This window comes from Canis lupus, chromosome 3 (genome assembly GCF_011100685.1).
Source record: "Canis lupus familiaris isolate Mischka breed German Shepherd chromosome 3, alternate assembly UU_Cfam_GSD_1.0, whole genome shotgun sequence".
NCBI classification, from domain to species: Eukaryota; Metazoa; Chordata; class Mammalia; order Carnivora; family Canidae; genus Canis; species Canis lupus.
The window spans coordinates 52,925,396-52,939,097 of record NC_049224.1 but is presented as its reverse complement, the minus strand read 5'-3'; the positions used below and the strand labels follow the sequence as shown (position 1 = coordinate 52,939,097).

The 13,702-nt window shown below is 53.3% G+C and overlaps 2 long non-coding RNA genes across 15 annotated transcripts in view; one reads left to right on the top strand and one right to left on the bottom strand.

The window, feature by feature from the left end:
* The first annotated feature begins 577 nt into the window (after positions 1 to 577).
* On the top strand, positions 578 to 3,403 carry LOC106558620. Its single transcript, XR_005356370.1, has 3 exons — positions 578 to 673; positions 970 to 1,064; positions 1,717 to 3,403. It is a non-coding gene; the product is annotated as an uncharacterized LOC106558620 (long non-coding RNA).
* A 6,923-nt stretch (positions 3,404 to 10,326) lies between these two features.
* The window catches only part of LOC102153883, a 34,686-nt gene continuing 31,310 nt past the window's right edge, over positions 10,327 to 13,702 (bottom strand). For 13 of the 14 annotated variants that reach the window (XR_005357047.1, XR_005357054.1, XR_005357052.1 and 10 more), the window contains 3 exons: positions 13,133 to 13,319; positions 11,713 to 11,955; positions 10,327 to 11,548 (listed from right to left, as the gene is read on the bottom strand). This is a non-coding gene — a long non-coding RNA (uncharacterized LOC102153883). The remainder of the gene's footprint in view (positions 11,549 to 11,712; positions 11,956 to 13,132; positions 13,320 to 13,702) is intronic. The other variant, XR_005357058.1, reaches the window with a different exon arrangement.

The following is a 13,702-nucleotide window of genomic DNA, read 5'->3' as shown; positions in this document are numbered from 1 at the left end:
AGAAAATTCTTTCAGAATGATTTTAAGCAAGGGGAGGCAAGGACCTGATGGGACCCCCACCACCACCAGGCACTTTTTTCACTTTCCACCACCGAGAACCCGATGCCTTCCTTTCCCACTCGATCAGATTGATCAGTAAAATTGCAGATGTGAACGCTCGTGATAGATTTTCTTGGAATCTTAGGGTTCGAATAAATTGCAGATGGAATAATCCCGATTCCCGGGGAAATCCGACACCCGGGCCGTGTGCGCGCAAAGCGAAAGTAGGAACCCAGAAGCGCGGCAGGGAAGCGGGCGAGGTCAGCCCGGTGCCCGCGGTAGCCGAGCGCGCAGCCCGGGGACAGCCGCCAGCCGGGCCGCCGACCCAGGCCAGACGCCCGGGCGGCCGCGCTCAGTTCCCAGGGCTCCCAAGAAAGGCCCGGCCTCCCCTCCCGTCTCCTGCCAGGAGCGGAGTTCGGGTGGGAGGAATGCCCGAGCATCCTCTCGGGTTAGACAGCCTGCGTCCCCGCTCCAAGGAGACCCCGGGGGATGGCGGGACCGGCCGGCGAGGCGCAGAGGGCGCAGAGGGCGCAGAGGGCGCAGAGGGCCCGAGGCCCCGGAGGCGGCCCCCTCCCGGCGCCGCGGCGTGGCCGTGCCCCGCACACAGCGTCGCTGCACCGCCACGACGGCCCGGGTGAGTGCGGCGGCGCCGCTGAAGGGCGCGGGGCCCGGGCCGCGCCAACCCCTGCCCCTGAAAGGCACCGAGCCGGGACCGCCGGGCGCTGGCGGAGGAGCGCGCGGCGCGCCCGGGACCCGCCCGACGCGGCCTCTCGGGTCCCCACCGCAAGATGGCTGCCGGGCGCCTCCAAATTTAGACAGAAAGTGAAAAATGCCGGGGAGGGGCGGGGAGGGGAGGGGAGGGGGCCTGGGGGGTGCGGTCGGGGGACTAGAGACGACGCCTCGAGAAGGAGTTTTTGTTTCCATTCCCAGAACCCTTAAGGCCCACCCATAAGATGCAGGTGTGGCCAGGAGTCAGCAATACTAACCTCACGACTGATCTTCCCGTGACAGATTTACAATAAATCGTAAGCCTATAATGAATAAGATCCCTGGGGTGGTGGGGCGTATAGATAAGCCCAGATGTAATCTTCCGCGCTGGACTCCTCGGGTTGGGTCCCACTAGCAGAAAGTCTGGGGGTTTTTTTGTTTGTTTTTTGTTTGTTTGTTTCTTCCAGGAAAACCATTTGGGGCCCGCGTGGGCGTCCCCAACTTCTGATTCCTGGATGTCACTGTTGCAAAGCCCCACTGACCAAGGGCCTCCTGCAAGCTGTCTAGTGAGTTAGGCCAGGAGGCCTGCCAGGCAGGAGCCCTGGGTGGAGCTTCTCTAAGGAAGCCCTAATTCAGGCCTCAGATACCCCCCCACTCAACATACAAACATAGAATCCTTTCACCCACGCCAAGCCTTATCTGGTTAAAGGATTTTTGTTACTCCAGCTATAATGTCACAAACACCTTATATTTATTTCACTTGGCTGGTGATAGAATCTCTATCTCCTGGAAGAGCCAGGAATCTCCCGTTAACCTGGCACCCTCCACCTCCTCAGGCCAGTAACTGATGTAAAGTGGGCTCTACTGTTTCTGATCAGAAGGCTTCAAGGATAGAAGATTGACTCCCTGACCTGTCAGCTTGGTATGTGTTGTGGATCCATCCTCACACCAGTTTCCTCCTCACTACAGGAAGCACCTCCATGGAGCAGGACAAAAAAGCAGCCCTCAAGATGGAGCCCACGCAGGGGGAATCTCAGAGAAAGCCCACCCATCCCTGATCAGTTCTGATGCTATCTCTGGGTTTGTGATGGAAGGACTGAGATTTCTCTGACCTTGGACCCTTGAAGAGTCTATAGGAAGGGAAGCAGGTCTTGGCCGCAAAGCCCTTGACATGCATCCGGGCTCCACCAAGAAACCACCGTTTCCCAATGACATTGGGGGAAGTCCCCTGCATCTTCAGTTTCCTCATCTGCCCAAGGGAGGAGGATTGTAAAGAAGACTCTTAACATCTCCAACCCGGGGCTCTAAGTGTGAGGGAAGGCAGCACACGGAGATTCTTGGACTTCAAAGGACCCTGGGGGCACTTAGTTTCACCTTGAGAAAGGTGCACATCTCTTTCTGAAATGCGGTCCTTTGCTAAGCAGTTTGGTAGTAGAATTAGGCACGCAGACCCTGGAAACAGGCTATCCAGGCTCAAATCTGACCTAGACCTGCAGTATACTACCCATGTGACCTTGGGCTACTTTTACTCAGTCTCTCTGTGCCTCAATTTCCTCATCTCTGAAATGGAGATTAATAGCAACACCTATCTCACAGGGCACTGGAGGGTTTAACTGAGCTCCTGCATGTAAAGCACTTAGAAGCATGCCTGGCACAGGGTAGCTGTTCCTATGAGTTGCCCAAACCTCTGGATGCAACCTCAGCCCTTGCCAGTCTTCTTGGTTCTCCTCCACTGACTGCCATCATTTCTGTCCCAGCACCAGTGCCAGGATCTCTGCCTCCTCTAGGTCCCAGCTCCTGCAGGAATGGGATGGAGGAGGGCAGGACGCCTGTGAATTGCCTGCTTGATGAGTACTTTGTCGGAGGAATCTCTTTGTGCCAGTGCTTTACTTATTTTCTGCTAGGGAAGGAAGTGGAGTCAGTGTCTCTTCCTTTCTCCTCAATCCTACCCAGAGATGAGCCAGCTGCACGAAAACCTGTGCCCTTGGCTTTAAGGAGGAAGAGAGGGAGGAAGATCTAGTTGATCCATCCCCACCAGGAAGGATCCTGTTCAGAGGCAGGTAGTTTACTGCACAGAAGTATTAATGTTACTCTCTCTCTCTCTCTCCACACACACACACACACACACGCACACGCACACACTCACACTCACACCAGCTCCCTGAGGGCAGGAACTCTTCTGTTGTGTATTCTGCTGTATCCCAGCGCCTTAAAATATTGTCTGGCACAGAACAAGCACCTCAATAAATAATCAATAGAAGGACCAGATCTGCTTCTGTAGCAGGGTTATTTTCCACATTGGGAGGTGATGGTCAGATTGTGTAGCCAAGAAAAGAACACACTTCCAAGTTCTCCCCTTAATAGTTTAATTCTCTCATTTATCTAAAGGGGCCCCTCTTTTGACACTTCCACCACGCACACACCTCTAAGCGGTTAGGCTCCAGGAGAGACAAGATTGCAAGGGTCTGTATTTCATTTACTACCTTCAAAGACATTGGGAAATCCATGTGACCTCCTAGGGGTTCGGTGATCCGCCCACGGAAAGGAGCTGGTCCACAGTTGAGGCCCCTCCTTGGTTGTTTGGTTAAAGCACAACGAGGAGACCAACTGGTGTCAGTGTTTTCTTTTCTGAGGGGGGAGGGACCTTGTTTTTTGGAAATGCAAAATGACAGTAACATTGTCATTAAAGACATTTGCTGTTAAAATAATAATCGCTCTCACTCGAGGATACATTTACAACATCTCAGGCACCCAGCAAAGCGGGAGACCTTCTGCTTTCCTCACAAAGAGCCCATGAGATCAATAGGCAAGCCCATTTTACAGATGAGGAAATGAAGATTTGACAAAAGTCAAACGGTTGATAAGGGAGAGTCAGGCTTCTAACACCATAATCCAAAGGCTCTTCACCACCACCACCACCACCCGCTAATTAACTCCTTTCTGCCTCCGGGTGAGTAGGAACGCAAGAGAATTCCTGTGCGCTGCGATTTAGGAGGAATTATCAGCAACTAGCTTAGGAACAAAGCTAGAATGTTGGTATTTTAGTCAAGAACCCTGAGTCTAAACCAAAGGCAAGGGGACCTCTTTCTCGCTTTGACACAGAAGGGAATTTACTTAATGTTTTCACATCTCAGCTTCCCCTTCTGTAAAAGGGGACTAATCTTGTTAGATCCACCTCCTTTAGCTGGGAGGACTCCATGAGCTATTCTATATAAATAACATAGTTTTTTTTTTTTTTCCTTACCACAGTCTACTACAAGGTAGTATTCAGTAGAATTGAACTCACTGCCCTTTGCAAACTGCTGCCTTAAATGTTCTCATTCTACCTACCCACGAGTTGGGAGCCTCATCTATTAGGAGGAAAACTAGCAGTTTGTCCAAGGTGGCACAATAACCCAGGAGAATCAGCTTAGAGCTCAAGCCAGAAGTTCCCGTGAGGAAGAGGAGTGTTTGCAGATGGTTTTGCAGAAAAATGTTTCCGTTTCCCTTTTTTAAAAAAGGATGTAAACATCTTCCCGGGCTCGTCTGACATCAGTCTGTCAGTGATGAATCATCAGAAGCATGAAGACTTATACTAGGTAGGTCACCATCTTCAATTTTATTCAACCTCCTGGTGTCCCAGCAGAGGCCTTGCAGGAGGGCCCAAGGTGTGATGCAGTGAAGGTGACACCAGCCCCTCCAGGCCTCGGGACCCAGCCAAAAGAAGAGCAGAGCCTTATAATAACAGAAGCTGAGGGGTTCCTTTCTTTTTTAAATTTTAAAGCAATTTGCATAGATTCTTTTTTTTTTTTTTTTGGATAACAAAAGTAGGTAGGACCAGCCTCTTCCTGCTGGTTTTTGCTTGTGAAGGAGCCCTCTTATATAATGGAACGGAGGGGAAGGGTCCTCTGGCTCAAACTGGTACATCAGTTTGAGCCAATGTTAAAAAAACTCAATCACCAATACTTTTCAAATTTATGTGCGTTTGATTTTTTAAATCAATTTTTAAAAGATTTTACTTATTTATTCATGAGCTACCCAGAGAGAGAGAGGCAGAGACATAGGCAGAGGGAGAAGCAGGCTCCCCTCAGGGAGCCTGATGTGGGACTGAATCCCTGAACTCCAGGTTCACGCCCTGAGCCGAAAGCAGACATCCGGATATTTTATCAATTAATCCAGAAACTATTTCGTTTCTTGAGTGCCTACTAAGCACTTGGCAGTACAGCTTGACAGTGCTAGAAGGGGAAGTGATATAGGGGGAAGTCCTCCAGACCTTCTGGAGGAGGAGGTCCTAGTACTTTTTGGAGGCAGAAACTTTAGCATGAGTAAAATCGCACAGGTAAGAAATTTGGAGACTACACAGAGAAAATGATGAGAAGGAACACAGAAGGGGAGCAGTGTGGCTTCAAGGAAAAAGCCATCTTCCCCTTTTTAATCTACTACTTCTAATTTGCTATGAATCTAGAGACCAAATATCAGGGATGTGAGAGCTGCGTGAAAAATAAAGCACAAGGACATAAACGACCTCGGAGTGAGCATCTGAGAGTGGAAGGCAGGAACGGAGGGCAGGGTCTGGGCCACTCAGAAGAAGCTCTGTGTACCAGTACGGCTTGTCAGTGTCTTGGTTGGGTGGGGTACACGCTAACACCTGTCCCCACGCAGAATCCAGGAGCTAGGCACCCAGGAACAGAAAGAGAGCCTATGGACAGAGACAGGATCCTATGCCCCTGCACTGCCACTAAATCACAGCCCACCCACCTTCACCACAGCAACCACCGTTTAGCCCAGGGCCTTAATTTAGGTGTTAGCCAGGGAGGCAAGGAGGGAGTGCCCACAGCTGATTCTCCTTAGAGAGCGCACACCCGCGTGTGTGCGCGTGCACACACACACACACACACACACACACTCTCCTCCAGCTTTTCAGGAGGAGCCTCTGGGCCTGAGGAGCTAAATTCTAACTGGGGGCTCCAACAGCCAGAATCTGAGAGCAGTGAAGGAAGAGCCAGAGCAGAGCTACCGGCGCAGAAAGTGGAGACCAAGAGGCTATCGGAAGAGAGATGGATGAGCTAGACGCCCTCGGGAAAGGCCGGCGACCTCAGCAGGCGGTCACGGGGCGCCCTTGCTGTCTGTGTCCTGCTCCCCCCGCCCCCCCCCCCGCCCCAGGCCTAGTATCCCCCCCAGCCCTGGAGTGGCAGCGCGCCCCCCGGAGGCCCAGCGGGGCTGCCCAGTCTCCCCGCCGCTTTGCAGCACACCGCCCTCCGAGCTGTTCCTCCGGGTCCCACAGTCTGGCGCGGGGGGCGGGGCACGAGGGGTGCGGGCGCACCCCGCCAAGGGTTCTTACCTCGGCGCGAGCATCCGTCCGACCGAGCTCGGTTTGCGGCTGGGACTGCGGGGCTGGGGAGGCTCCCACGGACGCGGCTCGCGCCTCCCCCGCCCCGAGCCCCCAGACCCTCCGGTGGCCCCGAGCGGGGGCGCCGGGACCCGGGGACAGGCGCCGCGCCGGCGGGAGGAGGCGGCTCCCGCGGGGCGCGGTGGGGCGGGGCGGGGGCTTCTGCTGGGCCCCGCCCGGAGGGACTTGGGAGCGATTATCTTGAAGAACAAAGGCAGCCGGGGAAGGCTCCGAGCCCCCCGGGCCTGGCCCTGAACTTGAACTTGTACTTGACACTTCGTCCGGAAGGTGGCGAGGGATCCCATCTGAGCTAGGACGGGGGCTCAGCCGTTCACCTGACGCCCCGGGGAGGGGGCGAGCCCGTGCCCCTGGGCGCCGGGAGGGAGGCTGGCGTCCCCAGGTGCCCCTGGGCCCGGTGCGCCCCAAAGTGCCTTGGACCCGAGGGCCCTGGCGTCCCCGCGACCCCTGTGAGAGTGGGCGGGCGGACCGGGCCTCCGGGTCTCCGGCCAGGAGAAGTGGGCCGGGGCCCTGCGCCCCCCTCCCCCTCCACTCCCACCCCACTCTGGGCCGGGCCCGCAGCCGTGGCTGCGCGGGGCTGGCCGGATTCTCTGCACGTCGCGTCGGCTGCCGCTATTCAGCGGCTAATTGAACGTTAATGGCAGGTGCGGATGAGGTCACCGGAGCTGGCTTTTCTCACACATTTTTCATGCAAATTCGCGAAACTCTAAACAAATTTAAATAAAAAGCTCTTTGTGCCGCGTGCGCCCCTCAGTCCTCTCCCTCCCGCCCGGGGTCCTGGCTCCTCCCGCGGCCCTGAGGCCAGAGCCTGCTGCCCAGCCGAGCGCAGCCCGAGGGGATAGCCTGGCGCCCCGGGGCGCGCCGCCTGCCGGCCAGGGATGCACACCCCGCCGGGCCACCCGTGGCCCAACGCCCTGGGGCCGTGGCTGCCTGAGGGGGAGCCCCCCCTCGCTTTGAGAGACTGCACTGGCCTCCTGGGGCAGGGCGAGGCCGGTGGCGCGGGAGACCCTCAGGGAGGCGGTGTGTCCAGTGCCTGGCATCTGGACAGGCGACCGTGTGCGGGCACCCTAGCTACACCCACACCTGCACCTCTGGGCCACTTTGGTCGGCTTACTCAGCCTCACTCTCTCCGTTGGTTAAATAGGAAGTAAGATAAGTGCCCAGTTACGCATATGCATGTCTGCGGTTTAAACCATGATTTAGGACATGAACCAGACCTTAGACTAGTGCCTGGCCCAAGAAGTGTTATTATCTGAGCTCCAAAGGCCTCATGAGAATGAATGTTGTGATTTTGCACATACATGGAATCACTTGTCAAGGGCTTTCAGGAGATTTATGGCTCCCTGCATCCCATTCTGACCACAGAGATGAGATCAGGAGCCCAACTCCACTACTTCTCACACTGTATGTGGCTCAGCCCTCAGCTGTGTGGCTTTGCATATTTCTTAGCATCTGTTTCCTAGTCTGTAAAATGGGACTAAGTTTCATGGAGTCATTGTGAGAATTAAATGAGAGACACGGATGGTGATTTAGGAGGAGCTTGGGAGCTGCCTCAGCCCAGAACCTGGCAATACACCTGATTATCACCTTCAAGGCTAGAGGCAGGCCCTGGGCCCATCAGCAGCCTTCATCCTTTTACCCAAAGAACGCTAGCCCAGGTCAGGGAGACAGACTCCAAGACTTGACTCCACTCTTCCCCTCCATACCAGGTCCCTTCCCCACACCCTCCACATATCATACATTTTCTTTGCTAGTGGCTAAGTCATACGCTTTCCTCATTCATGTTCTCCCAGAAAAACTGACCAGAGACATGGATATTGCAAAAAAACATCATTCATTGTGGACCGGGAAGACAGAGTCAAGGGGTTCCCAGGATAGGAAGAGGCCCCTCCCAGAATTTGCCCTGGTCTTCCCTCCAGGGGGACCATTCAAGGGGACCCACTGGCCTTGGGGTGTCCCAGTGGTTCAAGCTGCCTGGGTGTGGTCTCTCCTTTCCCATTTTTGCTTTCCCTCAGCCTCCCATCAGGCCAGCCTCTGGGAAGCACTGGGGCAAGCCTGGAAGTGTCCTTATGCTTCTCCAAGTCCCCTTCAGGTCAAGGAAGAAGCAGAATCTGCAGGAGTGCAGATAACCAGGGGACTGTGTGGCTGTAGCTTCTGACACTCAGACCTCACCCACCCCCACTTCCACCAGGCGGAGACCCTGAATCTTCCCCAGGACCATGCCCCAGCTCTCCAGTGCCCACTAGGCTTGTCTTGACCAGCTGGACAGCCTCTTTACCTCCAGGCCACCACCTTCAGGAAACCCATCTGGATAATTCTACTGTACCTGGAGGAGAGGCTCTGAAGGAGAGGCTATACTATGAGACATGACAAAAGCCTCAATAGATGAAAGGCTCTATACTCCCCATCTCCCACTCCATCCAGCCCTAGCCTGGGCACACTGCAGGAGTTAGATGGCATTAAGTGAAACTGGGGGAGGACCTCAGGCAAAGGCACATTTGTGGTGACCTTGCAGAAGAGGGGTTAATGTCTCTGTGCATGGGGATTGGCAAGGAGGCATTTTAGTTTTGGGGAACTCATTTAAGTGGCCAGGCCAAACAGGATCACTTTGGGATTAGGAGTACAGACTTTAGAGTCAAAGAGACTTGGTTGTTTTTTTTTGTTTTGTTTTGTTTTGTTTTAAAGAGACTTGGTTCTGAACCTCAGTTGTGGCACTAACTATGTGTGTGGTTTGGGACCTATAACTTAGCTTTTCTTTTTTTTTTTTTTTTTTTTTTTTTTTTTTTTTTTAATTTTTATTTATTTATGATAGTCACACAGAGAGAGAGAGAGAGGCAGAGACACAGGCAGAGGGAGAAGCAGGCTCCATGCACCGGGAGCCCGATGTGGGATTCGATCCTGGGTCTCCAGGATCGCGCCCTGGGCCAAAGGCAGGCGCCAAACCGCTGCGCCACCCAGGGATCCCTAACTTAGCTTTTCTGTACCTCATCATCCTCAGCCATGAAATGAATGTGCCATGAATACTTGCAGCCCACAGAGTTATGAGTAATCACCAGTCCTCATATGGTCATTCTTTTTTTTCTTTTTTCATATGGTCATTCTTAATGCTTCTTTCTTCCTCTCTGCTGGTCCCACAGCTGATTTGGGGTGACCACTGTTACCACCCATGCCCCAGGGACCACAGCTGCTCAGTCTGGGTCAGGGTGCTTCTTTTCCCTGGCCTTCTCAGGCCATGGTGGGTTGGGGTGGGGGCTGGCCCCCTGGAGAGCTCCTGGGGTAACCCTCCAGTGGGTATATCCCACCCCATGCATTGCTGTTACTACATCTTGAGGTGCCTCCTCAGAGACACTTCCTGGTCTATTTACTTTGAGGGGGAGCAGGGGCAAAGCAGATAGAGGAGGCAATTGGCAGTGGGCACCTGCATTAAGCATGGTGGTCTCTCTCATGAAACATGCTGCTTATGCAAATTGGGCCTTTCACAACTCTATCCATTTCCCCTGACAGGCCCAAGCCCAACCAATCCTCTAGCACAATGATACCTCACTGGGCAGCCGTGGCAGTGGATGGGGGCACCTCTTCCCCAACCCTGGGCCCCAGCCCAGCCCCATGACTAGATTGGTTGGGGTGTGGAGGAAGGTGGCTAGGCTGGGGCTTCCAAGGTCCTTTCCCAAAAAGGCAGCTCTTGGAAGGTAGAGGGGCATGATTTACTGGCAGTGAAACAGGGAAACCCTCCACCCTCACCCCCTCCCTGCTGAGGAGCTCAGACAAACGAATCAACTACTCTTCCACATGGTGAAATTGGAATAATGATAACCACTGAGGCAAGACCCAGAGATACTAAGCCTGACACTTAGTAGGCTTTTAATTAACCATAGTAACCACGACGATAATGCTATGTGGTTCTTAGGCCTGAAAATGGCCAATGGCAGAGTTTCTGGGATGTTTTTAACTGCAACATCACCACTATCCTCTTGAAGCTCTTACCCTAATTTGGTTAATAGAAGTTAAGCCTATTATAATGAATAGCGTCTTTAAATTTTTCAGTAAGTATTCCATGAGCATGAAAAGAACATGTAACGGTACAGAAGAAGGCATCCATCCATCCCACTGCCCAGAGACAGCCTTCCAATACTTATTTCCAGAAACTCTTCATATATAAGCATACTTAGGAATGACTTCCAAATACACATAAATAAGATCATACTCTATTGCCAGTTCTGCAATTTATTCTCCTCGTGCAACAATATATATTGGTCAACCTTCCATATCAGCTTATAGAGAGATCTACCACAGTGATTTTTGCAGCTGCATAATATTCCACCGTATGAATGGACCATGGGTTCATTTACATGTTCTTACATTCTTAAAAACAAAATGTTCTGATAAACATCCTTGGACATAATTCTTTGGACATTTTTACATATATGACCAGAGAATAAATTCCTAGCCGTGCAATTTGCTTGTGACTAAGTATATGTCTTTTCCATCCTAATACCCACCACCTTACAGAAAATACTGTACAATTTACATTCTCCAACCAGTGTTTAAGAGTGTCTTAAAACAGACCGGTGATGGTAGAGAAAGGCACCAAACTATCCAGCTGTGTGAGATCCAGGCTATGGAGGCGACTCAGGAGCCTCTGAGAATGGGTCTGTTGTCCCAAGGGCAGTGACCAGGGGCTTCCTCCTGTCTAGGATCGTGCATGCTGGTGGCCCGGGGTACCCTGAGTCAGAGGAAAGTGGGGCTCACAAGGGTGCTGGGAGCAGAGGGCAGGCCAGCATGGCTAGAGTCCTGCCTGAATGGTTTCCTGTGGCCATTGTCTCTGCCCTGCCTGGTCTCCTTGGGGGTAGTTTATTTAGGGGCCATGGAGAAGGGGCTGGGCAGTAGCCAGAGGAGGGTGCAGTCCTCACCAAAGGAACCCAGGAATGTGTCACAGAAGGGAGAGAAAGAGGAAGGGGGGGGAATCCCATCCCTGGGAGAGACGGGACGTCAAGAACCCCTGACTAATGAATAGTGAGTTTGCCCTTGAACCTCACTGGGCTTCGCCATTCTCAGGCACAGAACAAGAGCCGAGACACGTCTGAGCCCAGCTGCACGGGGACGGCGGCGGTTCATCTCAGACACTTTGACAGGCTGGGTCTTTTCCCTGCATAGCTCAGATCTGCCTCCCGGCTCCCGTGGCAACAGCACAGCGGCATGGCTCCCAGGTCCAGGCCCTGCCTGCTGTGAGCAGGAGGAGGGAGGAAGAGGAGCACCAAGTGGAGGACAGCTGGGGAGAGGGAGTCGTTAACTCCTAGAAGGCTGGAGCCCCTTGCTTTAGCAACCTCCCAGTGTGCTGCCCTCACTCCTCTGGGTCAGAAATACAGATGACTGAGAGCTCCAGTTTGCTGGAAGCCTGGTCAGAGTACCTCAAACCTGGAAGAGGCACACAGTGTGACAAGGGCAGAAATGGTAGCCCACAGGCCAAAGGCCAAAAGGCCAAGCCCCCCCCCCCCCCCCCCCCGCATGGTGGTTGGGGCATGTCTTCCCAGGTCCTTTGCCAAGTCCCAGATGGGCAGGGATGGAAGCGGAGCTTGCACCTCTGCCCATAGCCGCCTCCTCTATCCGGGCCCGACTGTCGCAGCCTCAAGACGCTGGCTTCAGATGACATCTTCCCTTTCTGCTTGGCTTTTCCCCTTTCCCCTGCTGATGACCTCCAGGGTCCTGGAGTGGCGTGGCTGTGAATTCCAGTCCTGTGACCTTGGCAAGACCCACCATTCCTCTCGGTCTCCATCTTCAGAGAAGCTGAAAAGAGGTTGTCCCATCACACTTCACAGGACAATCTAAAGATAAGAGAATAATATGTGAGAAGGAGCTTTACCCTCTGGGGAGGAAGGTGTCCTATAAATCTCATTCAGGTATTATTAGGGCTGAAAGTAGGTATTTCTGCTCCCTGGGGATGGGGGGAGGAACTCCCCCAAGGTTTTTCCAGAACCTCTCCAGCACAGCAGGCCTGAAACTCCAAGGCAAGAGGTCAAGAAGGACAAGGGTTTCTGTCTATGGCCTCTGGAACTCCTGGCTCCAGCTGCTACTAGGTGGTAAAAGAGTGACCATATAATTTCAAGGTGTTTTACTTGTATTCTTTCTAGGCCTCACTGCAACTTGATGAAAAAGGTGTGGTTGTTCTCATTTTAAAAATAAGGAAACAGGCTCAGTGAGGTAAAGGGCTGGCCCAAGGTCACACTGGCCATAAAAGGCCTTGGGCCCACATTCACCTGACTCCATGGCCCACATCATGGCAGAGCCACCTGCCTGGGGGGGTGCCAGGGAGAAGGGTGGGCCACGGAGAAGCAGCTCTTCCCTCATGCACGGCTTCTGGGGGCTTAGAGCTTCCGAGTCTAAAGGCCTTGGCAAAGGGAAGTAGGATGGGGCAAGCCCCAAGGAGAACACTGCAAAGCCACCCTGAGGGCCAGCCAGTGGCAAACAGAACCACCAGGGCAAACACTTGTCAGAGAAAAGAGAAACAGAAGAAAAGGCTCCAGATCAGAGGCTGGGAGCAATCTCAGCTAAGATGCACTCTCAGGCCCAAGTCTTGCTCCAGGGCAGGTCACTCCCAGCTTCACGTCCTTGCCCACACTGAGCTGGGTTTTCATTTCTGTAGCCTCTGGGTTGAAGGTATGTCCCTGCATCTCAGGGCAACTCGAAGGGAACCAAATGGGGTGGGCTTCCTGTGAACAAGGGGGCTGGGAGTATGGGCCACTGGTGAGTAACAGGAGAAAAAAGGCAGGAAGAACTTCCAGATTATAAACCATCACAGCTAGGGGTGCCTGGGTGGCTCAGTGGGTTAAGCATGTGCCTTGGGCTCAGGTTGCAATCTCAGAGTCCCGGGTTCAAGCCTCACGTCAGGTTCCTTGCTAGGTGGAGAATCTGCTTCTCCCTCTTTGTGATCTCTCTTGCTCTCACTCTCTCTCAAATAAATAAAATAAAATTTAAAAATGTCACAGCTAAAAGGCAAGGCACCTTTGAAGCCCTTCTATCCAATGCTCCTTTTCCTGGTGCAGAACGGGAGCTGGCTCACCGAAGGCTATTCACCAGGAAGATGGGCTGGAGGCCAAGTCTCTGACTTCCAGGTGAGTATGGCTGTGTCTTCCTATGCCCTCGTTACTCTACCAGGCCACCTTGGGTCACTTTGGGCAAGGATTTCACTCTATAAGGCAAAAAGAAGGACCAGGTAAAAGGAGCTACTGTTGGCACAGCACACCATAGGTCAGGGGTGGCTTCAGGAAGCCTTGAGGCCAGAAGCCTTCATGAATGAGAGAACACTGCTCTGCAGCACTATCACCACCACCACATTCCCAGCGCTCCACAGCCAGATGGCAGCAGCCATGAACCTCCCTGGCTAATGATGAAACAGGTGTGGGGAAGTGGATCAGGATGCAGACAGGCCCTAATCCTGACCCATGATGCTTCTGAGAGGGAGAGACAGGAAGGAGCAGCAGCTTCAAGGGATGTAAGGAGGGTGAGAGCCACCACAAGCTGGTTCCCCCAGAGCCTGGTGAAGAGCTGACAACCAGGGCAGGGCCTGCAGCT